Genomic DNA, 24,819 nt, shown 5'->3' with positions numbered 1-24,819 from the left:
GATGCTCAGAAAATGCTTCAAGTATTGGAAGGAAAATAACAATTCATCTACAAATGTTCTTTTGAAAGGTTGTTGTGCAGTCATGTTTAAGTATTCGGTTATAATATACTGCATAGTTTCTTGTTGCTGCGTTGTGTTTGTGTTGTTGTTTTAAATGTGCAATAGCTGCCTAACAAACTTTGAACTGAAAGACGCTGACTTTTGTAAAATAAAAGTATTGTAATGTCAGTTCTCATGGTGTCTCTTTACCAATTAAAGTTGAGGCTCACCTGTTACTGTCAAATACTGGTGTTGGGATCCACTGACGAGGGCTGTTCAGTACACAGGTATGTGCTTAAGTCGAGGTAAACAGTTCAATAAATTTACCTTCATCTGTTCTCAAACTGAGAGCTCAAGATTCCAGCTCAACTCAATTTGTTCAACTGCTTTCAGGAACAAAGCAGTTTTAACTCCTCAGTTTAAAGTCAGAGTTGGTTAACTCTGAGATTGGCAGCTGACCTTTGACTATAACCTGTTTAAATATTAATAACTCAATTTGAGGAATGTGAACATGTGTCAGTGCTATTATTAGAACACATACTAATATACACAGAGGGTAACGAGGGAATACACCACAGAAGGCAGACACAGCTGAACCTCATCAGACATGACGAATACACTCACACAGAACGCAGAATCCAAATAAAACAGGGAACCAGAGAATAGCTCTGAGACACGGGTTGGCAGAACATAAGGAACAGAGGGATGAAGAAATGCGACTGGAAAACAGAAAATAAATGAAACGAATCATATTAATAATCAAAAACATGAATAGGAAGTCAACAGGTCTTTGGACCATGGCAGTGTTGAAGAGCAAAAAAGAGAAAATCTAAAAACCTGAGAAAGAAAAGATGGAAATTTGATCATTTGACTGATTTGGACTTAAAGTTTCTATTTGAAGTATTTGCTAAATTGTGCAGATAATTATGACTCACTGACTTTTGCTGACTTCATTTAGTGTTAGATTTTTTTTCTTACAGAAATATGATTTTTGATAATGATCGATATTTAGAAATTGAGATTTATTTGAGCTGGTATGAAGCAGAGGTCAAAGGTCATAAATGATTTTTTGTGATAATGTTTTTTATCAACTGGGTTTCAAAAAATTGATATATTTCGAACTTTTTTTTCCTTTAGCAACAATGACATTTTCACTGTGTGTGTGTGTGTGTGTGTGTGTGTGTGTGTGTGTGTGTGTGTGTGTCCTCAGTGAACTGTATCAGTCTCTGCAGTATCTTCCAGCTGCAGCAGTCACTTCAGTTTCTGTTCAGTCTGACTGAGGGAGGTTTTTGTACGACTGTTTTTCACTGTGTGAACACAAGCTGGCTGTTAGGATAGTGACCACTCTGACAGTAATAAACTGCTGCATCTTCAGCCTGGACTCCACTGATGGTCAGAGTGAAGTCAGAGTTTGATCCACTGCCTGTAAAACGAGCTGGAATCCCTGAATATCGAGTGCTAATATGGTAAATGAGCAGTTTAGGAACTCCTCCATCTTTCTGTTGGTACCAGGATAACCAATTACTATTAACATTCTGACTGGTCGTACACTTGATGCTCACAGATCCTCCCACAGCAGAGCTCACTGCTCCAGGCTGAGTCACTGTATATTGTCCTCTGGACTCTGAGGACACAGAGACAAAAACATAAAGCAGCTTCATGGTTTTGTGGGCTTCATTTCAGAGGGACAGATGTTGATAGAGGAGAGGAGTTTGATTCTCTGGACTTTACCTGTGAAGCAGCAGCAGAGGAGAGTCCAGATGAGGACGCAGATCAAAGTCATGTTTTTGATGAGGAGGATTTCTGTGCCTTCTGTTGTGATGAAGGACAGCTGTCAGTCATCCAGTGTTCAACTCTCAGGACTATAAACTCTCCCAGAGCACTGGAGCATGGTGCTGCTGATGCAAAGTGCCTCTATGGAAATGATCTGACTGAATACAACAGCTACTTGGCTCAAATAGTTGATGCTGTTTATCAGTTAATCAGTTTTTCACAATGTCCACTGTAATTTGTTTCAAAAGAATGATTTTCTTGGAAAGGAGATTTCCTCACCCCAATCCAAGTGTTGGCCAATCAGGAATGTGCAGGGTGCCAGTTTAGCTCAGTGGGTGAGCAGGTGACCACATGCCACATGGGAGGGGTCAGCAGCCTGGATTTGAGTCTAACCTGTGGCCCTTTACTGTGTGTCTTTCCCACTTTCCTGTCTGTCTTCACTGTTTTACTATCCAATGATGGGAAAAATGCCAAAAATGTCAAAAAAAAAAAAACTATATGCTAACTATAAGACAGTGTTGCCTGAAGATAAAAGCACACACATTTGTCCTTGTAAGACACAATCTGAGTTTGTTCACATAAAAAAATAGAAAAGAAATACTGTACTTATCTACTCACAAACACATGAACAGAGTTTCTGAGAATCTTCAACCTGAAAGAAGTTAGAAAATGACCTGTCAACAAATTAAAGTGCTGTTCACATGTAAAAAATAGGCCAGAATAAATAGAAAAGTCAATGTTTTTCAAACTACATCTGTGCATGCAAACATGGCCTCAAAAGTGAAAGACATTTAAAAAAAATCAAAGAAAAGGAACAATTTGTAAAAGTTATTTTAGAGTTTTGAAAAACTCACTCAGCACAAAAAACCTTGCAGTGATTCACATTGATGCACGATGCTGACCACAGGTTGGAAAAGTTAAACATGACCACAGCGCAGATATCACTTGTTAAAATGTTTTGTAGAATAACAGGACAACCTGTGAGACTGGAAAGACTCGACTTTCATGTCCTGAACATGTTATTTTCTGTTTTGTGATGTAGTGTGTAATGCTCAGCAGTATAATCATTTTAACTGGTTCTGTGCATGATCTAAAGCAGTCTTTCTCAAACTGTGGTTCACATACCACAAGTGGTACTTGGGCTCTCTCTGGTGGTACGTGAGAAATCTCCATTTTTTTTTCTTAAGATTAAATAATATACCATTGTGGAGGTATGCAAAGATGACACGAGCGTTCCCGAGGCTCTCTGGGAGCCGGAGTCAACCAGAAAACGTCTCCCCGAGCATGAGTCCTCTATGAAGTGCAGCCTTTCCTTATCGCCAGCAGTCACGGCCGCTACAGAGCACAGGCGGGCTCATTTCCCTGGGCCTTAAAACTGCAAAGGCGGCAAAGCGCTGTCACGCTGATGGTAAAAACACAACCCTTTTCGATGACAACGCAATCCCAGCCACTATCAATGAGTTGGAGGCCCCTGGGAGAATCAGTGGGGGCGCGGGAGTTGCCGTCGGTGAGTCGGGAATTATCGTCTCGATGCCAAAGCTCCTGGTAGCCAGGAGAATGCGATTCACTTCTTCTGCAAGTGACTGGGAATCCTTTGCACCCAGCAGCAGGGAGTTGTCAAGGCCAGCTCAAGGAAGACGTGAGTGAAGAGGAATCCGCCGTCATCCGTTCCTAGCAAGGACAGCGTGCTCTCCATGAGTTCGAGAGCGGTACCATCACCCAGGCCAGAGAGAGAGAGAAGAAGAAGAAGAAAGTGTACTTTATTGGTCCCCGTGGGGAAAATCCCTCTCTGCATTTAACCCATTCACTCAGTGAAGCAGTGGGCAGCCATTGGGCGCCCGGGGAGCAGTGTGTGGGGACGGTACCTTGCTCAGGGGTACCTCAGGGTAGCTGTTCAGGGGAATCGAACCCCCAACCTTCCGATCATGGGGCCGCCACTCTACCTACTGAGCTATCCCTGCCCCCCTGAGAGGAGTTTCTCAGCCCGCTCTGCATCGGAAGGGGAGTAGTGCTGCAGCAGCAGCGCCTTCAGAGCGGTGTATTTCCCTTTGATAGGGGGGGATCTCGGAGGAGGGTCATCACATGGTGGGTGGACAGTAGATCCAGCAAGTATTTTGTGTTGTCGGCCGAAATGCCATGAAGAGTAAACTGAGTTTAGACGTGCACAAACCGTGAAGGAGGGTCATGAAGCTAAAACTCTGGCAGCTTAACTGACACAGAAAAATTAAAACATACAGCTTTGCTATCACTTCTGACATAAATGAAGACAGAAAACTAAACAACAGTGGCGTTTGTAGGGTTACTGAAGTTGGGCTAGCTACACAGCTATGGTTAGCATAATATAAACACAGTGAAGCTGGAGGATGAACTTTTTTCACTCGATGAGGGTTCCCGATGGTTAGGAACAAATGTAACTGCATGGCAGGATGCTGTTAACGGACCAGACTTCATTGAGGAGATCAACTGCAATATAAGGTTAGAATAGAATAGAATTCAACTTTATTGTCATTGCACATGCACATGTACAGGGCAACGAAATGCAGTTTGCATCCATCCAGAAGTGCTTTAGCCATGATATAGATATATTACAATATATATTAGCAATAATATAATTATGTGAGTATATTACAGAAATGGGTCTATTATGGTATGTTATAATGTACACGGTATGAAGTATGTTGTGAATATTCTATAACTATAAGTATGTACAGGCTATGAACAGGATATAAATATGAAAAACTATACAGAATATGAAATAAATAACTTTACAGAAATAATGGGAACTATGCATTATTATAATATACTGCTGCATGGGCTGGGCTGTAGTTACATTATAAGGTTTAAAAAACTGAGCTTTAAAATGAATTGTGATGATAAAAACCGAAAGAGGCCGACAGTGATCACTGACTTTTTTTAGGGGCTTGTTTAGATTAAATGGAACAAAATAAAAAGCGTTAATGTTACGGCCGAGAGGGCCAGGCGGTGTGTGTGGACTCAAACGCAGACACAGAGGTAGGAAAAACAGTGCTTTATTTACAGTGCCTAGTTTAATTACAATGCAGGAACTATAAAGGCTACGAACTGTGAACTATGAAACATGAAACTCAGACAGTGTGCTATGACTAGATGCAAGAGTTTAAGTACAGATCCTGGGGAGGGAAAAAGGGGCAGCGGCCTGGGTGGAGTTACACAGAGTCACTATAATGAGAAGAGACAGCCAGTCAGTGGCAGTCTAGTGAATCACAGCCATTTGATTAAACTATGATGGTTATGGCTTATGCATTGCAGGGGCAGGCGTCGCGCAAGGAGAGTGTCTAGGGGGTCCGGGTGAGGAGTGGTGGGGAGAGAGTCCGGAATATACTTGGAGCAACGGCCCTGGCAGGGAGGCAGATGAAGAGCCACGATGAAGGGAGTGCAACCTGATAGCAGAAACCCAGTGTCCAGACAGAGATGCATCTCTCCTGTTTGTAAAGCGTGACAGCCAGGCAGGTACTAAGACAGGGAGAAAACACTGAGTAGAAATGCAGATGTTAGGGAAACTCTCAAGAGCTTGGCGGCCTAGAACTAACGTGGGTTAGCTGAAGATCTGGCAGAGGTCTGTTGTGAGTGCTGGTCTTAAATGCTGGTGACTTGATTGCAGTCAGGTTTGAAGGCTGATGGGAGTCTCCGCCTGAAGGTGGAGCCCAGCAGAGTGGAAAAACCCCGCACTCACCTGGACCATGACAGTTAAAACGTAAGATAAGATAAGATACCTTTATTAGTCCCACAAGGGGAAATTTCATGTTAAGGCTGCTGACGTATTGCACGCAATGGCAGCGCCGTCTTACCCTCCGACCATACATACATTACCCAAAAACATCACATGGGGAAGACAGGTCAGAGAGGTATAACATGGAAAATGCACCACATGAGGAAAGATAAGGAGAAAAAAATAACTCCCCCCAGACTGAGCTCCAACAGGGAGATCAGTTTGAAAACAGAAAAAAACACCTCTGCACATGAAAAAACTCTTAATACACCAAAGAAACACATGACAAGCAACAGGGGAGGGTAAAGGGGGAGAGACAGCCAGTGTAGACAGCACATCTGGGCCTGCAGCATAAGCGCTGGTCTCCTTGATCCACCGTCAGCATCGGAGGGGAATAAACATCAAAGGCGTTTGGAAGGGGGATGAGTGTATATCTGCATGTGTACATATGTCTGTGTCTGTATGTGTGTGTGTGTCCAGAGTTCAGCTGAGACAGTGTCCTTCACCCTGCCAGGCTAAGTAAACAGTCTTCCAGCCAACCCAGGTGGCCTTGCATGGAATGGGAAGAACAGTCTAAACACAGTCGTTATCAGGGTGTTGTTGTTCAGCTCCAGCCTTGAGACCACAGCTGGTGCCAAAGGGGTATCCGCATGAAGTGATGGTGGTTTTTACTTTAGTGCGAACAGCTCATATGAATTTTAAAGCAGTTCTAACAGTCTGACACTGGTCTCTCAATCTCAGAGTGAAGAGTGAAGTCAGAGTTTGATCCACTGCCTGTAAAACGAGCTTAAGTCCCTGAATCTCGAGTGCTAGACAAGTAAATGAGACGTTTAGGAACTCCTCCATCTTTCTGTTGGTACCAGGCTAAACAGTTGGAGTTATAAACATCCTGACTGGTCGTACACTTGATGCTCACAGATCCTCCCACAGCAGAGCTCACTGCTCCAGGCTGAGTCACTGTGATCTGTCCTCTGGACTCTGAGGATACAGAGACAAAAACATAAAGCAGCTTCATGGTTTTGTGGGCTTCATTTCAGAGGGACAGATGTTGATAGAGGAGAGGAGTTTGATTCTCTGGACTTTACCTGTGAAGCAGCAGCAGAGGAGAGTCCAGATGAGGACGCAGATCAAAGTCATGTTTTTGATGAGGAGGATTTCTGTGGCTTCTGTTGTGATGAAGGACAGCTGTCAGTCATCCAGTGTTCAACTCTCAGGACTATAAACTCTCCCAGAGCACTGGAGCATGGTGCTGCTGATGCAAAGTGCCTCTCTATGGAAATGAACTGACTGACTCACACAGGGACTTGGATCTATCAGCTCACATGTTATTGAATATAAGTATTTTTTGAAGAATGGTTTGGGGTTGAACTTAACTTAACCTGGACAGATTTGTGCCCAGTGAAATGAAAGTCCTTTGCACCATTTAATCACATTTAAATCGTCTGTCTGGACTAGTGATGTGCGAATCATGAACGAATCGTTCAATACTCGAGAATCACTTTACTGCCTCGTGAATCATGATTCACAACCCCAACTGACTCACTGACTCATCCCTGTTGCTGTTTGCAAACTAATTTCATTAGTAGAAATATATCTAGCTTATAATTAAAATTGTGGGGAAAAAAACAACAGCCAGTTATGGTTTAGGGCCCGGATGGCTTAGGGATAGAAGCTCCTATTGAGTCTCTCTGGCCTTGCCTGGATGATGCAGAACCTTCTTCCAGATTGCAGAAGTTGGAACAGTTTGTTGCCAGGATGGGACGGGTCCTTCAGTATCTGTGCTGCTCTAGTCTGGCATCTCCTGGTGTAGGTGTCCTGAAGCGAGGGGAGAGCAATCCTGCAGCAGCGTTCTGCTGTACGGATCACTCTCTGGAGAGCTTTTTGGTCCTTCACACAGCTGTTCCCAAACCAGGATGTGATGTTCTGTGTGAGGATGCTCTCCATAGCTATTTGACACATTTGAGGAAAATACTAATAAAATAAAATAAAAATAAATAAAATAAATGTTCCCTTTAGAAATCTTAATTTTTTTTGCTCTTTTTTGCTCTATAAAAATAGTTGTTTTTCTTTTCCAGTCACTCATCTTAGCAGTAGGATTTACATGAAAAGAGAAACAAATTAAGTTTGAGTGAAAATGTACATTTTTTGCACTCTCTGGGCAACTGACTCAGTGACTCAAAAAACCCGATTCATTTTGGTGAGTGACTCATTCAAGCTCGATTCAGTAAAAAGAATCAAACTTACCATCACTAGTCTGGACTCTTGGGGTAACTCTTGACTCTGCATTGATTTAGTTTAAAATCTCAAATCTCTCGTTCTGTCTTGTTTCTTCCCTTAAATTGCTAAGTTAAGGACCGTTATGTCATCCCCTGAACTGGAAATTGTTATTCATTTATTTCATCACTGTAATTAATTGTTCACTTCTGTAAGAATAAAGTCGCTCCAATGTCCACAGTGTTGTTCATCCAGCTGCACAGGCTCCCTGTTGAACTCAAAATCAGACTCTTGAAGTGGACTCTGTCTTCATGAGTTCTTCCTGGGCAAGCAGCAGCTTACATCATTAAACTGTTTCAGCCATACAGCCACAGCAGGTCCCTGAGCTCTTGTGATCAGGGTCTGCTTACTGTACATCGTACGAGGCTGAAAACTAAAGGAGACAGAGCTTTTACCACAGTGACCCCAGACTCTGGAACTCTCTCCCTCTGAGTCTGAGATCTGTGGACGCAGACGCAACCAAATGTCATGTTATTAGACTTGAATTTAGTAAACTTTGTTCTTTAATGCTCTGTTATTTTGTTGTGAAGCACTTTGTGATCCTTGTCTTGAAAGGTGCCACATAAATAAAATCTGACTTACTTACTTTTGTCATATGGTTGATCGATGGATCAGGTTTTTTGTTTTTTTTTTTTACAATATTGCACGTGTTAACATTTTTTATACGTAGGATTAAAATTAGTAAACAATACGGAAAAATTAAAATAAAGGCTGTGTAATTTTACTAAAGAATGATTCATCAGCTGTCAGAATTACACAGGGAGTGAATGATTTGTTGAGTTTGTTTGTTTCAGAGTCAGAGAGCCGTGTCTCTCTACAGTCTCGGGCTGGGCTGCCTCCAAATCACCTGCATCTTATCTGAGGCAATCACCGGAGGACTACTTCAGCCAGCTCTGACGGCTTCTCCTCGCCAGTCTGTAGGTCTCCTCCCAGTGTGACCAGCATTCGGCGTGGAAGCCTGTGGCCTGCCTGTCATCCTGCCTGACTGCCTCCCTCCCTAGGATTCCCTTTGATAGGTTTGTAGCTTGAACCTATTCGCTGGAACGTTAAGACAATATAATTACACTGCAAGCAAGACACAAGTAGGCAAACTTCTTCATGGTACTCGTGCACGGGAGAGAACCGGACAGGCACCGTTCCTTCGCTTGACCCCAGTAGCTCTCGTCCGTTCTCCCATACACTGTCCTTTTATTGAGGTTACATGAATATGCATAGGTTCATTAACATACGACGTCTACATACAAACAAAGAGTACCTTGCCTGTGTGTGTGTGTGTGTGTGTGTGTGTGTGTGTGTGTGTGTGTACTGCTGATCAAAGGGTCAAACATCCTTGGTCAGGAAGAGGGTAGACTCCCCCTCACCCTAGATGGTTCATCCTAGATAACACGGTGAGGAAGTCCTGCAGTTCATCTAAACAAAGAGCACTTAGACTAGAACAGACGTAGCTACGTTAATCCTACCATAAAACAATAAGACACGGTATGACCTCTCATGCTCCCAAAGTGCTGTCTAATACACACAAAGTTTGCAGACTATCAAGGATCAAAACCTCTACCAATCTACAACTAATTACAAAACTCTAAGCATATATAAGTAAATATTTCTAAGCATAAATGACAATCAACAATACAAATCTAACATTTCCCCCCTTTTTGACCTTTATGCTTGAAAAGTTCCCAGGTATGAATACCTCATGTCTGACAGTTTCAATGCAAACCTTTTTATACTCAGCATATGTCAAATCACCCTAAATTACTGAAAGGTACACAGTTTAATAAATGTATTAGCAGTTACCCCATTCATTGAGCTCATCTCATGGCAAACTGCATCTTACGAGCAACCAAAGAAATTGTTAATTTAATAGTGAAACTAAGAAAGTAACATTTTCAAAAACATCTCAGCTTGGTGGTGCTTCCTCCGGGTGTGCACATCACATGTCTCTCTGCAGAGTGGTTTAAGCTCTGCAGGGCGTCATGAATGTCTCTTCCAGTTGTTTCCATCACTGTCCATAGGACCAGAGTCCAAATGTATGTAGAATAGACATTCAAACATACTAGTTGGTTTTGTGGTTCGTCAACATGGGTCTCAGCTATTTCCAAGCTGCAGACCTCTCAGCACTCTAGTTTTATGGCCTCTTACCAGCCCCCATCACCTGACTTCAGACCTTCGTCTTGTGAGGGGGATATTTATGACTCCTTAATTGTCCACGCTCTGCAGAAAAAGCTCTCTGTGGAAAGGGTGCTGGGTTCCGTCATCTTACTGCTGTTATGATCCCAGCAGCCTTCAGAGTGTCATCGTATGCACAGTATAGTGGCACAGCATTAGGTGATGTTCATAGGAAACTGCTGTCATCACCACCATAGCTTCTGGTTCCTGTGCTTTCACAGAATCATGATGTCATCCTCGAACTCCTTCTGCGCTGTCGATGGAGCTTGGCACGCTCCCCTCATCCCACGAGTTTTCATGTTCCAACGCTGCTGAAGGTTTAAGGCAGAGCACGTCGTACACCTTAGTCGTCTTCCTCAGCGTCAATATTGAATCTTTCATTTTATTTAAAATCTCCTGGAAACTCAGTAGCACAGCTCTCTGTGTGATGTCTGCTGTGCTGAAGATGATCTCTGATCCTCCTGAAGCCTCTCTCCTGGCCTCAGCTCCCATCTTGTGGACGATCCTCTCCTCTATTTTGCAGGCAGTTTCATGGTCCTTGCTGTGGCTCCAAGGTCTGATCTCATGATGGGCCCCAACCAGCTTGACCTTTGACCTCAACCACTGCCTGGCTGTCAGCTATGCCTGGAATGGTTCACGCTTCTCACTGGGCCTCTGAAGATTTCTCAGGAGATTACTGCTGCACCTGTATTTCCTTGCTAAGAAGAAAAACTTCTATTTGGAGAGCATGTCAACAATCATCAAACCACATTCTTTAGTTCAGTGAACTTCACTTATAGGCCATCAAAGCCTCATCTGAACATGGATGCACCACTTGCATAGGTTTAATATTTGTAAATAAAACGGCTAATCACACAAATCACTGCAACAATAATAGTAAACATTGTTTAATGTTAATCCTTGCACTCCACCTCTTGACGCATGGACATTCCCATGCGTCAACTCACCAAACCTGGATCCCTGTCTTAAAGAAAAAGAGTAGCTAGATCATGTCCCAGGCAACATCAGGGCATCTCCTCTGGAGTAGCTCCGTAACCCTGCAATAAAAGATGTTAGCGTGTGTTGCATATTAAGTTTGCTTAACACCTGGCTCTCCCAGGAGCCTGCATACACACCATCACGGCCTGGAAAGCAAAATCTGGAAGTGAAATCAAACTTCATACCTGTAAACAATTGTATCATAAGAGTAATAAGCATTCAACATCAGCAAGACAAGTGTCATGTGCAGGTTTTCTCAAATCAGTAAACTACAATTATTTTCATAAGTCGCCTCAGACATGGATCATCCCATGTACTCAGGCAACATTAATGTAATCGGTGACTGCTCTTAAGCAAAGTCACTCCACTTATATATTACTATGGGCTCAAAAGTGGCCAGCTAATGAGCCCATATCAAACTATCCCAGAAACACTGTATCTCTTATTTGTTTTACTCATGTCACTTGTCCGTTTCAGCTGAATCTTCCACAGCATTCTCAAAGAAACTAACATTAGCAATACACATTGACTGTAGTCAGACAGAGGTCAGACACAGGTCAACAGGTTCCAGAGGTGCCATAAAAACACCATAAAGTCAACCCTAGCTGTGGAAAGAAGTAACACCAGTTCTCAACACAGGAAATTTCACACATGTTATTCACATTATCAAAGTAACCTTCACATTTTCCCATCAACACAATGCAACAGCATCACCACTCATAACCTGTAAACACAGTTTTCCTCACACATAAACCCAGAAATCCTGTAGTAGGAAAAAGCATCAACCAGTTGTCCTGGTATAAATCGCATCATCAATTCACATGAAGAACTGGCATGCTGTAAGAAAAGAAAATGCAAATATTAGCGCTTGCGCAGGCGTATGCATACTTTGTCACAGATATCTCTGTGAGCAACTCAAGCCTATGAATAACACACCTGATAAATGCACAGACACAGAAAATGGCATTTAAAAGGTTAAATCATCATGCAACCTCGAGTGTTGCTGTCATCTTTCTGCTCCTGTAAAAGGAAACACATGGGTTCATCTGCACCTTTGTCAGGTGGGGGTTAGCTTCACACAATCATGTTCAGTCAGTCAGTCAGATATTTTAAAATTCTTACTCATTCACTCAGTGGTTCCTTCTTTTGCTAATTGTGGAAATTATCATCGCATTCGTTTCCACGCTCAGCAAAACGACGTTATTTCAAAAAGAAAAATAATTTAGACTGGATTTCCTCGTTGAATCCTTTTTGGGGGGGGACTCTCATTTCCTAATTGTCCCAAATAAGTGGCTTCCTCCTGAACCCATTTTAAATGTGGAGAAACTCACTTGCAACAATTTTCTTGACGACGTGTAACGCTTTTAATTCCCGACTTGCAGATCTGCTCAAAGAAAAGAAATTCACAAGCAAAAATCAGTGCTTGTTCAAAAATGAAAAATAAAAAATAACAGAGATTATCAAACCAAACTCTCAGTGCACTGTGAAAGTATCAAAATAAAAAGGCCTTGTTAAGTCATGACACAAGCTCCTCATCTCAGGAGGGTAAATCATACCATTAGCATGGTTTATCATACCATCATACTAATCGGCAGGCTCAACTTCACAACAAAAGAAAAATCATCAGCTAGATTCACTCCAAATCAACCATCAGCTGCACAACACACAACATAACCCTAATGTCATATTAGCTATGAGTTTAATCACCCGGTCTGTGCTCTTCACTCATTTAAGCCACAGATCTATTTTATTCAATTTTTCCTTTTTCCCTTCATCATAAAACATGTGACATGCTGTCATGCACTTCACAAAACAGTCTGTTCTGACGTATTCAGAGTTGTGTATCTAAATACAGGATTCACTCGCACATCAAAGCAGGAAACTCAGTGTTTTAGAGTCTCTACTCAACACACAACAAACTCCAACACATCTCATTCACTCGTACTAGAATTCAGTCACCTTTCATTAATCTAAAACCGATCAACTAATTTGCATATCAGCTATTAACCCACTAAGTTGACAGGACGACAGAAAAGCATGTTCAAAATAGTATCACAAAAGACAATTTCCCTCATACAGTAAATTACTTATGCTGCCTCAATCAAGCAGGAAGCTTCTCCCAATTTATCATTTTAACACTAAATTTATTGTCTGATCACTGATTTATCAAACCAGGATTTTTTTTTTTTTTTTTTTTTTTCCCACAAAAGTTAAATTGTTGTCCTGCAACTTGTAGAGTCAATTTTTTTCTTTAGGATAAATTCAGTATTTGATAACAAGTGTCTGCTAAATTGACACTATTGTAACACTGATGAAAGATAACAAGCTAATTTTCATTGCATGGGTTTGTGTTATTAGGCAGGTCTAATGCATGTCTGTGGAGCTGCATCTCCAGCAGAGCATGTTCTTAAAGCTGCCTTTCCTACACATTTCTCTGCTATTATTTAATCATTTCTTAACTAATGTGCTATGAGTCTTCATGAGTCATTTTGTGTTTGGAATTGTTAGTAGGGTTAATGCATGTTCTGCTTGTGTGTGTGTGATTTTGTATATGTTTCTATTTTCGCAATGTTTCAGACTCCGTCTCAATTTTCCAACTTAAGCAGTCAGTTTTCTTTTCCCCAGGTTTGCTAACCCAAATTTTGATTTCCCACATTAAATAATTCCTATGTGTTCTCACCTAGTCTTCTCACTCTGTTGTCCTCTCACTCTTTTGTCCTCTCCCTCTTCAACAGTCCCGGCAGTTCTCCTTCAGCTTTGTCCTGTCTAGTAGCTGAAGTGCTGCTGCTGCCTTCTTGGGCGACTTCTTAGCAGCTGCTGCCGGTTTCTTGGCTTTGGCTGCGGCGGGCTTCTTGGCTTTGCTCTCAGTAGCCTTGTTCATCTTGAAGGATCCGGAGGTCCTGGTGCCCTTGGTCTGCACCAGAGTGCCCTTCGCCACCAGGCTCTTGATGGCGGTCTTGACACGGGCCTTGTTCTTGTCCACATCGTAGCCTCCGGCAGCCAGAGCCTTCTTGAGAGCGGCCACAGACAGGCCGTTGCGCTCCTTGGAAGCGGCCACGGCTTTCACAATCAGCTCGCCCACGCTGAGGCCGACCTTCTTGGGCTTGGAAGTCATCGTCTTCTTCTTCTTGGCCTGAACCTCGGCGCAGGGCGTGTTTATGATGGAGCCTTTCCCACCACAGCGCTGGCACGTTGAACGCATCATGAAGGGTCCATTTCTTTCATGTCGCTAGCCGCATGTGGCTTGCCCGAGTCACTCAGTCCTTTTTGAGCATTTCGACATGCTGCCGCCGCAGAACCTGGCCTCAGATCCAGCAAGCTTAGCGCGCTGATCTCCAAAAAAGTCCCGAAAGCCAGAAAGACGTCAAATAAGTGTCTCGTGCTGAGAACTCAAACAAAAACTCTTCTTCACGCCGCCATCTTGCTCGCCCTTCCGTGGAATTCATCCAATCAGACAGGAAGATGGGTTTGCTTTCTTCTTCTGCTGCTGTTTATCCACATTGCTGCTGCTTGTTGGGACTTTTTTGCTCAGGACTTGATGCTGTCTCTTTATCATGTTATTGCTTTGGAGCTGCATTCCTTGTCTTCAGGGAGGGGTGAGAGCTTGCTTGCTTGTGAGGTTGAGAGACACATACACATTGCGCTTTAAATAAGTCAGCCAGAAACTTGGCCTGCATGTTTCCAATGATGTTAAACTATAACTTTCTTCCGACTGCTGCATGTGGAAAATTGATACAGGTCTGCTTTTCACCTGAAAGTGACAAACTAAGACATTTCATTATTATCATCACTGCTTAATCAACACACATCTCTCTCTCTCTCTCTCTGTCTGTGTTTGTGTGAACAATCCTTTCTTAAAAGCAGAAAATGACATTGTAGTTGTTTTTCGGCTGATCAACACAAAACCTTTTTCCTATGATTATTTCTCTTCGTCTACAATGTAGTAATTTGTCTCTTTTTCACTCTTTTTTTTTTTCTTCACAATAGCTGGTGGTCTGCAAAATCACCGCTCTCACTCACAATCAGAGGCAATCACTTTTGCACAGCGCACAAAAACACTGTGATGTCAGACACATTCACACTCACTTTTACATCTGCATAAATAAACCATATGGATGGAGATATGTGCCATGGTGATCCATAAGCATGATCACCAGTTTATTTAATTATTTTTAATCCAACAAAACAAATAAACAAAAACATGATGCTGATGCTACACACACACACGAGTCAAGGTGCAGAAAAACTGCTCATGGAAACGCTGCACACTCTCTGTTTCCCTCTCTTTGAGTAGTTCTCAGACAGCTCTTGATCTGATAATGTGTAGCTTGCTCATCAGCTCAATAAACAAAAACAAAACTGCAACGCGACATCACACAGTAGTTGCATGCTCTGCCCACAGTGGCAAAGTCTTACACTTACATATTCAACACAGCTTCTCCATCATGTATTTTTAGATGTTTCATACAGGGTTCAGCATATTAGTTGTTTTCACAGATGTGCTCTATATCTCAACAATGGCTCATAATAAGATGACCGTCTTCCACACAGGTCAAGTGCCTCTATGCACTTCATGAGTTTAAATATTTATCTATATCACTTCACCTCACATGTCATTGTACTGAATTTAAGCAACCACAAGCTTAATGTAGATTACTTTTAACAACTATCCACCTCAATTAAATCTATGGTCTGGCACACAGGCTGCTGTCGATCAGGGCAAGCTAAAGAATAAACATTGTGTCAGCAAGGGGTGGGGGGAAAGCCATTCACCAGAGCATATCTTAAGTGCTGCTGATGTGGGCTGGCCTTCTCCACAGCTCTCCAAGGCTGGTGTGTTTTCTGAAAACTTCTAACATTTGAATCTCTTCCATTTATAAGCCTGCGATTAACCGCACGGCTCAGGTCCGCGTGACCGCGCTCGCGTGAACCCACGCAGCTGTGGAGCCGTCGCTCTCTCTTTTTTTTACATAAATACTTTGTGCTGCCAGGAGCAAAGTCCAGCACAAACGTCTGTCTCCCTCCGACTCACTCTTGGTTGCTTAGAAACCCATGATAACAACAACAGTCGGTGTCACAGACCACATGTTCTGCTCCGCACACACAACAACAACAACAACGACGACGACAATGACAACAACACAAAATAGGCCTACTGTCCAGCACAATCTGGACCCCGCGGAACTTCTCAACACCCCACTGAGTGGTGGAGAACTCACTACAGTACCCCACACAGCGGTCTGTATTTCGCCCCACTAAGACGGCGAACCAAAAAAAGTTCGAACTGCGCAACTCTGCGACTTAATGCTTCTGTACAAAAAACCCCACTGAGCGGCCTTGTACATCGCCCCACTTAGACGGCGAATTTTAGCCCCACTGAGCGGCCACGGACAACGCCCCACTGAGCGGCGAAGACGTAATTTTAGCCCCACTAAGCGGCCACGGACAACGCCCCACTGAGCGGCGAAGACGTACAGTTATAGAGTTGGACTCTAAACTTACTCGGTGTTGCTTAGCGTGTAATATCAGCCTCGAATCCCGCCAATCGCCATTCATCGAGGAGAAAAGACATACAGCGAATCCACAGGAACTTCCTGGCTGACGTCAGTCTTTCAGCGTGTCCCTCCTCCCCTCGGTGAATGCGATTCCAGGGCTCCGGCATCGAAGGACCAATTAATGATAGGTTTGTAGCTTGAACCTATTCGCTGGAACGTTAAGACAATATAATTACACTGCAAGCAAGACACAAGTAGGCAACCTTCTTCATGTTACTCGTGCACGGGAGAGAACCGGACAACCGCTTGACTCCAGTTGGTCTCGTCCGTTCTCCCGTATCACTGTCCTTTTATTGAGGTTACATGAATATGCATAAGTTCATTAACATATGACGTCTACATACACAAAGAGTACCTTGCCTGTGTGTGTGTGTGTGTGTGTGTGTGTGTGTGTGTGTGTGTGTGTGTGTGTGTGTGTGTGTGTACTGCTGATCAAAGGGTCAAACATCCTTGGTCAGGAAGAGGGTAGCCTCCCCCTCACCCTAGATGGTTCATCCTAGATAACACGGTGAGGAAGTCCTGCAGTTCATCTAAACAAAGAGCACTTAGACTAGAACAGACGCAACTACGTTAATCCTACCATAAAACAATAAGACACGGTATGACCTCTCATGCTCCCAAAGTGCTGTCTAATACACACAAAGTTTGCAGACTATCAAGGATCAAAACCTCTACCAATCTACAACTAATTACAAAACTCTAAGCATATATAAGTAAATATTTCTAAGCATAAATGACAATCAACAATACAAATCTAACACATGTTTTTGATGAGGAGGATTTCTGTGGCTTCTGTTGTGATGAAGGACAGCTGTCAGTCATCCAGTGTTCAACTCTCAGGACTATAAACTCTCCCAGAGCACTGGAGCATGGTGCTGCTGATGCAAAGTGCCTCTCTATGGAAATCATCTGACTCACACAATGAAATCCTTTCTGCTTTTTCTGTCTGAATTAATGATGTCTTTTCTGTTTTTGCTTAGTTTCCTATTAATTGATATTAAAAATTAATCAAAATTTAATTTGCAGTTTATGGTTTACAGTTACAGTTAATGTGTAACCTGCCCCTTACCCTGGGGCAGCTGGGTAAAGCTCCAGCCTCTCCAGAATCCTGTCAGATAAGATCACAGATTGAAATAGAAAGTGTGACATCATCAATATTTTTTATAACTTTCATTTGATGCTTTTTTTATATATAAATTTGTTAGCCCAACAGCTAATTTAGGAAATTATATCGGTGACTCATAACTGAATGATCAGTCATTCAGTGTTTAACAGAACGGCTTATTCATTTATTAATGTCAATAGTAAATGATCAACTGTAATGAATATTATCCGTAGTGTCCATCTTAACACAAGGTCACTCTTCTGAAAAGAAAAACAAATCATCATCAAGAGAACTAAAACCATGAATAACAATAATCAAGAAATATAAATTAAACACAGAACACTTGGTCACAGACCAATGAAAGCTATTTTGATTGAAAACATATTATGTTGTTTAATTTATAATGACGCAGAGTTGGTAAAAGAGGAAGAATTTATAGATTATCTGGGATGAAGAATAGTTGAGTTCTTTAAAATAAATAACACAAAAACATCTGCCTTCATTGAATGAAAGCATTGAATAAATGAAAATATTTTTATTTTTATTGAGATTCATAAAAAGCTTTATTACTTAAAGAAGTACAACAAATCAGACTGCTTATGTAATGGAGTTATTTCTAGGAAAACGTCTGTCAGAAGATTGATCCACAGAGGGAAAAGTAGTCATATGCTATGAGATGATGAATTAATGACGTTTGAAGCAAATGCTTAAATTTACAACACGTGTTCTTTGGTCAGAGTGGCAACCCAGGTAACTGTTGGTATGACAATATATATTATAATGAGGTTGTTATTACACATTATGTTGAAAACAGCAAAGCTTTTGGAGAATTTCACCAGCCATTTGTACAGTACTGCACTTAAAAAAAACACAGAAGAGCTACTGATTGAAGGTGTCAAACTTGGATCAGTCTGACGATGCTGTTTATCAGGAATGATTCAATCCATCATAGTATTGAGCAGATATATCAGTTTGTTCTTCAGAATATTCTTATTCCAAAATTTTTTCTATTATTTAAATGTTTTGTTTTATGGTTCATTGATGGATTCACATGTTTATCATAATATTTAGTAAGGATATATCTGGATTAATTAAAAATATGAATTAACGAGGTCACAGGTTCATCCTGTAGAGTAGCTGAGCTTAGTCTCAGAGAGTGAGGAGCTCAGACATGTGGAGGTACAGTCACTGCTCTTTGCTTCAAAGGACTTCTTATAAAACACAAACAGACACAATCAGTATCTTTTAAACGAGGCTGTTATCTCTGACAGCAATACCTATAACACCTCTTTCTGTAGCTATGATCACAACCATGTGACATGTAACAGTGGGGCAGATCAAGCATCGTTGTTCACTGCTATTGATGTTTTTTTAATCACGAATTACAAACAATTACACAACTGAATTCCAGCTTTATTCAAATGAATAAAATTAAGTAATAAAACCCATCATGATAGAATCTCTGTTATCATCACGGACACTTTAAGTTCAAGAACATGTACCTGGATAAAAGCTGCTGTTGGAGGTAAAATCCTCAGACTGAACTTGGGACCTTCACATTTCTAATTCTTACAGAATTTAATGAGCAGAAACAAACAACTGATTGTTTAGAATTTATGATTGTTCAGCACTTTTCTGCACCTTACTGAGTGCTTACATTTGAGTCTTTCATGCTACTCTATATACAAATCTGTACATCTGTGTCCATAACAGAGAGAGCCAAAATGGGTATGTTTGATTTGCCTTCTGTGGCGGAGGTGTGGTCCTTGGCTCATCTGCAGGGGAGGAGTGGTACAGTGAGCTCAAGGGGGCGGTACCGGGAGGCAGGTGAGCCACAGGTGGTGGCGACTGACTGATGACGCTGTCTCTTTCTGTTTCTCTATATAGTGAAGACAGAGTCGAGCGGGGACGGGGAGAGCTGGACTGGAACAGACTGTGTTCCTTGAGTTCATAACTGTCAGTAAAACGCAATAATAGTGAGCACAATCATCGTGTGTGTTGTGTACTTTTACACCTTTCTAACAATCCTATTTATGTGAAGTTGGGATAAGGTTCCAAGAAACTTAAAACCTCTGTGAAGTGTGAGTGAGGTCAAAGGTCATGAAGCTCAAGTGTCAGCATTATAAGTTAGCTTTTTAGGAGTTTCACCATTTTTCTGTTGGTAACAGAACACGTCAATACCTTCATCTACCCCATGATTGGTTGTAAATCTGAGGGTGATGGAGACCAATTAACTTCTTTTGATGAAATAATACACACTATGTTTGTTGACTCCAGAAACACCAACAGTGACATCTGGAGGAGGTTCCCCACATGTTTTGTTTTTTGTTTTTTTGATTTTTTTTGTAATGTGGGTTACACGTGTGGCATGCCACTATACTGTGGAGAACAACAGTCACTTATGGGGAAAAACGCTCGTCCCAAACGAGTTTAAAGGCATTTGAGTCTCAAAAAGTGGTTTTAGTGTCAGGGTTACAGTTAGGTTATAGTTAGGCATTCACTTTTGATGGTTAAGGTTATAGTAAGCAGTTAGGAAAAGCATCATGTCAATTAGATATCCTCACTAAGATATGAAAGCCAGTGTATTTCTTTGAGTGTGTGTACTCAGTCAACTGTATCAGTCTCTGCACTTGATTTTTGTATGATGGCTTTTCACTGTGTGAACACATACTGGCTGTTAATGTAGTGCTGACTCTGACAGTAATAAACTGCTGCATCTTCAGCCTGGACTCCACTGATGGTCAGAGTGAAGTCAGAGTTTGATCCACTGCCTGTAAAACGAGCTGGAATCCCTGATTCTCGACTGCTAGCAGAGTGAATGAGACGTTTAGGAACTCCTCCATCTTTCTGTTGGTACCAGGCTAAAAGATGGTTGTTGCTCCAAACACGAACATCCTGACTGGTCGTACACTTGATGCTCACAGATCCTCCCACAGCAGAGCTCACTGCTCCAGGCTGAGTCACTGTGATCTGTCCTCTGGACTCTGAGGACACAGAGACAAAAACATAAAGCAGCTTCATGGTTTTGTGGGCTTCATTTCAGAGGGACAGATGTTGATAGAGGAGAGGAGTTTGATTCTCTGGACTTTACCTGTGAAGCAGCAGCAGAGGAGAGTCCAGATGAGGACGCAGATCAAAGTCATGTTTTTGATGAGGAGGATTTCTGTGGCTTCTGTTGTGATGAAGGACAGCTGTCAGTCATCCAGTGTTCAACTCTCAGGACTATAAACTCTCCCAGAGCACTGGAGCATGGTGCTGCTGATGCAAAGTGCCTCTCTATGGAAATCATGGAAATGCCCTTGTCCATTATAAAAGGTTTACTCTGTGTTCAAGAATCAGTGATTTGGTATTTCTGTCTGCTTTAATTTCATCTTCTTTTTCCTCTTTCTCTTTTTAATTAATCCATTGAGTTATTCATAAAATCAGCAATTTGTGTTTTGTTGATTATTTTTAAAAGCATTTTTTTAAAGTTTTACATTGTGCATCTTATGCTGAGCAAGCTTTGGTTGTGAGGATTGGGCAGGCTATTCTGTGACGTACTTAAAATCTGGTAATACAGTTGGTAAATATTTGCACGAAGAAAAGTCATCATTTCTTCATCGTGCTCTGTACTACACTATAAAGATTACAGCATAAAAACATAAGCAGCACATCGTCAGAACTTATACTGAATCTTTGCACCAGACCATGTGTGTTACTCATGGCCATTGATCAGTGTCTGTTCATTAATGGTCATGAGAATTTGCATATTAATGATCAAGGAACTGACCTCCCAGCCCATTGTTCCTTCAGTGGGCTGGTTTCAGTCATTATGCAAATGTCCTGTTTCTAAGGTTGGAGAAACCTGCAGTCAGCTGAGACTGAAGAAGTCACCTGGATGAGTGACGAAACGTTTCTCCCCCTGAAAACGCTGCGTCCAGATGAACAGAATCAACCTTGTGGGTTTTACTTACCTGGATGATTGAGCGTGCATCAAGACACCATGTGTGTTAGTGCCTAATTATGAATAATATTACTCAGATATTGATCAGTGACAAACACAAAAGGCTACAATTTCAAATATTTTAGACTCTGACTGGTGAGAGTAAAATGCTGAACATTTGTCTCAATGCTAGATAGAAAGCACTCAGGCATAGGATTTAGTGTTTATACGAATGTCTGTGGATGAGGCATGTTTTATGAAGAGCTTTGTCTATGTTTATATGTCTGGTTGGGTCTTAGACTCCATCTCACCGCCCCCCCCACACACACCCGTCTGGGGCTCTCCCCAGCTTGTTTCTAGGAGGGAGGCGGCTGTCCCTCCAGTGGTCCTGCTTGGGCTCTTGTGCTCTGGGGGGAATCTAGATGTCTGGGTCCTGGATGTCCTCCGTGCTTGCTCCATGTCCTGGGGGGCAGTGCTATGGCTCCCCACAATTACTATTAGATAGTTACATGGAGAAACCTTTTGGAAACAAGCGCACTCACGCACACAGGTGTGCACAGACACTCACCGTCTTCCTTGGATGCTGCCTCTAAGCATATCGTCTGCTGTCGGTCTTTTGTGCTGCTCAGTAGCATTCAGTCTTTATTATTTACTCTTACTTATGCTTATCTAGGTTGTTGCTGTGGTCTCCCTACTGTGTTGTTCTCTTTTTGCTTGTTTTCTTCTTTTTCTTCCAGCAGGTGATCTCATGGGTTTTCATTGTCTTTTCTCACTGTCCCTCTTCCCCTCTGTTTTTCTTTCCCTCTCCTTTTCTTAAACTTCTCTTATCTGTCTTTCTCTTTACGATCCCCTGGTTATATCTGTTCCAATTGTAATCATTTAAAAAAATAAAAAAATTAAAAAATAATGAAGATCAATCAAGTGGACCAGTATGGCACTGATTCACTTGAGAAAATAAATCTGTTGAGAATTTTTCTTGGCCTTCAGACAATAATTCTGATTGCTTCAGTGCCGAACGGGACAGGACAAAAAAATGTGATCGTCCAAAAGCTCATGGATTGAACTGTATTTAAACTAACATTGTATGATGGTATTTGAAGAAGTCATATCAGCTGAGTCATGGCTGCTGTGCAAACAGTGAATGATTTAGTTGAGTTTGTTTGTCTCAGAGTCAGAGAGCCGTGTCTCTCTACAGTCAGAGGTTTTTGTACGGCGCCTCAATGAGTTTGTATCACTGTGGTACACGTTCGGTGGAGGAACCAGACTGGATGTTGGAGGTAAGTTTATTCTGGTTTACTATCAAATACTGTCTTTTTATTAAAGTGCATTTAACAATTTCTCTTCTGATTTTAAGAGAAAAGCACGTAGCTTTACAATAAGTTTGATGCTGGAATTTTTTATCATCCTCTTGTGTCGTGGAGGATAATTCAGATCTGCTCTGTCAAAATATTATGTCTACATTTCAGTCAAATTAAACTGAAAAAAAATCTAACAATAATATAAAGAAGAAAAACTTTCAAGTATTGTTTGAAATTACTTTGAGTTTGTGTGAATTTTAAAAATTGTTTTAGATATACAGGAAGTGGATTTCGTTTCGCTGAATTAATTAATTTATTCTATTTATTTGTTTCCAGTTAATATTAATGTGAGTCATGTACAATATTGATGATTTTAAACTTGTTTTGTAAATGTTTCCACATCTGCTTCTTTTATTTCCAGTGTAGTTTGAACATATTTCAGCTCAAACTGTGTGATGATTCTCTCTGTGCTGATATGCATGAGAGGTTTCTTAAAGGGAAGTGAAACAATGTGTGAGTGAATGACTGGTGGAGCAGAAAAAACACCTGACAGAAACTTCTTAACGGAGAAAATCAGCTCTTACAGTAAAGGTGTCCGACTGTCTGTGGTTTGATTGACAGCTGTGTGCTCCCTGTGCTCTAAGCTGATTGGTGTCTCCTAGGTGATGCCCGTCCCGTCCTGACAGTGTTGCCCCCCTCCAGTGAGGAGCTACAGCAGGGGACTGCAACAATCACATGTCTGGCCAACAAGGGCTTCCCCTCAGACTGGAGTCTGTCCTGGAAGGTGGATGGCAGTGGCAGCATCAGCTGGGAGGAGAGCAGGAGCCCCGTGGTGCTGCAGAACGACGGCCTCTACAGCTGGAGCAGCACCCTGAGGCTCCCTGCAGACCGCTGGATGAAGGTGGGCTCTGTGACCTGTGAGGCCACCCAGGGCTGCCAGGCTCTGGTCTCAGAGCCACTGATGAGAGACCAGTGTCCCCAGTCCTGACCTGACTCAACCTGATACTGGTTTAATGCTCTCATTCTCAACTCTGTAACTGTCTCTCCATCTTTCTTTTTTAAGAACAAATAAAGACTAAAACTGTTATTTTCTTTCTCATAATGACAACATTCATGTTTTAGGTAATAAAGATGTTTTGCAAAGTGAATTTTGGTTGAATCAGACATTTAATTTTATTCAAATCTACAAACCTGCACTTGATGAATATATGTTTCATTTAGAAGAATTCAGACCAACTCTGCACTCTAACATGATGTCTTTATTTTACACTGGTAAAATAAAACACAGGCTGAAAGAACCATTAAGGAGATCTGCATTTTGGCAAAAAGGAGTTTTAAAGTTGTTCAGGTTATTTTTATGTTTATTTAAATGTGTGTGGTAGGTTGTTGGTGGTGTTGCTCACCTGTACCAGACAGACTGGTTCATGAAGCAATGCTGGGACCTGGTTGCCACGGAAACAGTCTCACCAGACTACAAAGCAAGTCTAAAGAAGAAAGAGTCTTTAGTGTCTCTAATGAGCTGTTTGTTCTGAGGAGAACTCACAGACAGGAGAGTCAACGAATGCAAGGAGTGATTAGAAAGAATCTGAAGAACAAAGTTTTAATTTCATTGACGAACAAGGAGAAGATTAAATGAATGATGACATGAACAAACTATGAAAAAACACCTTCGGTTCAATAACAGCTTTTTCACTCATGTTCATGTTTGATGATATGTTTACACTTAAATTCACAGGTGTGTTGTTTTTATTTTGAGCCTCACTGATCAGGAACATTTTCAGCTTTTTGGATTCAGATTATTTTATCTTGATATAGAGTCAGTGTTTGCTCTAAGGTCAAAGGTCATGAACAAGACTTATCCTGGTATCTGTTAATGGCCCACGTTTGTTCTTTAGTTAAATATATATTTGAAAGTTGAACACAACATACATGCGATGTAGGACACAAAATTGTGATGAATC

The 24,819-nt window shown here is 41.7% G+C and overlaps 2 pseudogenes across 1 annotated transcript; one reads left to right on the top strand and one right to left on the bottom strand.

The window, feature by feature from the left end:
- Positions 1-8,926: 8,926 nt before the first annotated feature.
- On the bottom strand, positions 8,927-15,002 carry LOC112436193 (histone H1 pseudogene; annotated as a pseudogene).
- Positions 15,003-19,362: 4,360 nt separating this feature from the next.
- On the top strand, positions 19,363-24,006 carry LOC143414748 (Ig kappa-b4 chain C region pseudogene; annotated as a pseudogene). The gene is made up of 3 exons (XR_013095446.1): positions 19,363-19,465; positions 22,730-22,837; positions 23,521-24,006. The product of XR_013095446.1 is annotated as an Ig kappa-b4 chain C region pseudogene (transcript).
- The last annotated feature ends 813 nt before the right edge of the window (positions 24,007-24,819 follow it).

The sequence above is a fragment of the Maylandia zebra genome, linkage group LG22 (assembly GCF_041146795.1).
Source record: "Maylandia zebra isolate NMK-2024a linkage group LG22, Mzebra_GT3a, whole genome shotgun sequence".
Taxonomy (NCBI): domain Eukaryota; kingdom Metazoa; phylum Chordata; class Actinopteri; order Cichliformes; family Cichlidae; genus Maylandia; species Maylandia zebra.
This window is presented reverse-complemented; position numbering and strand designations above follow the sequence as displayed.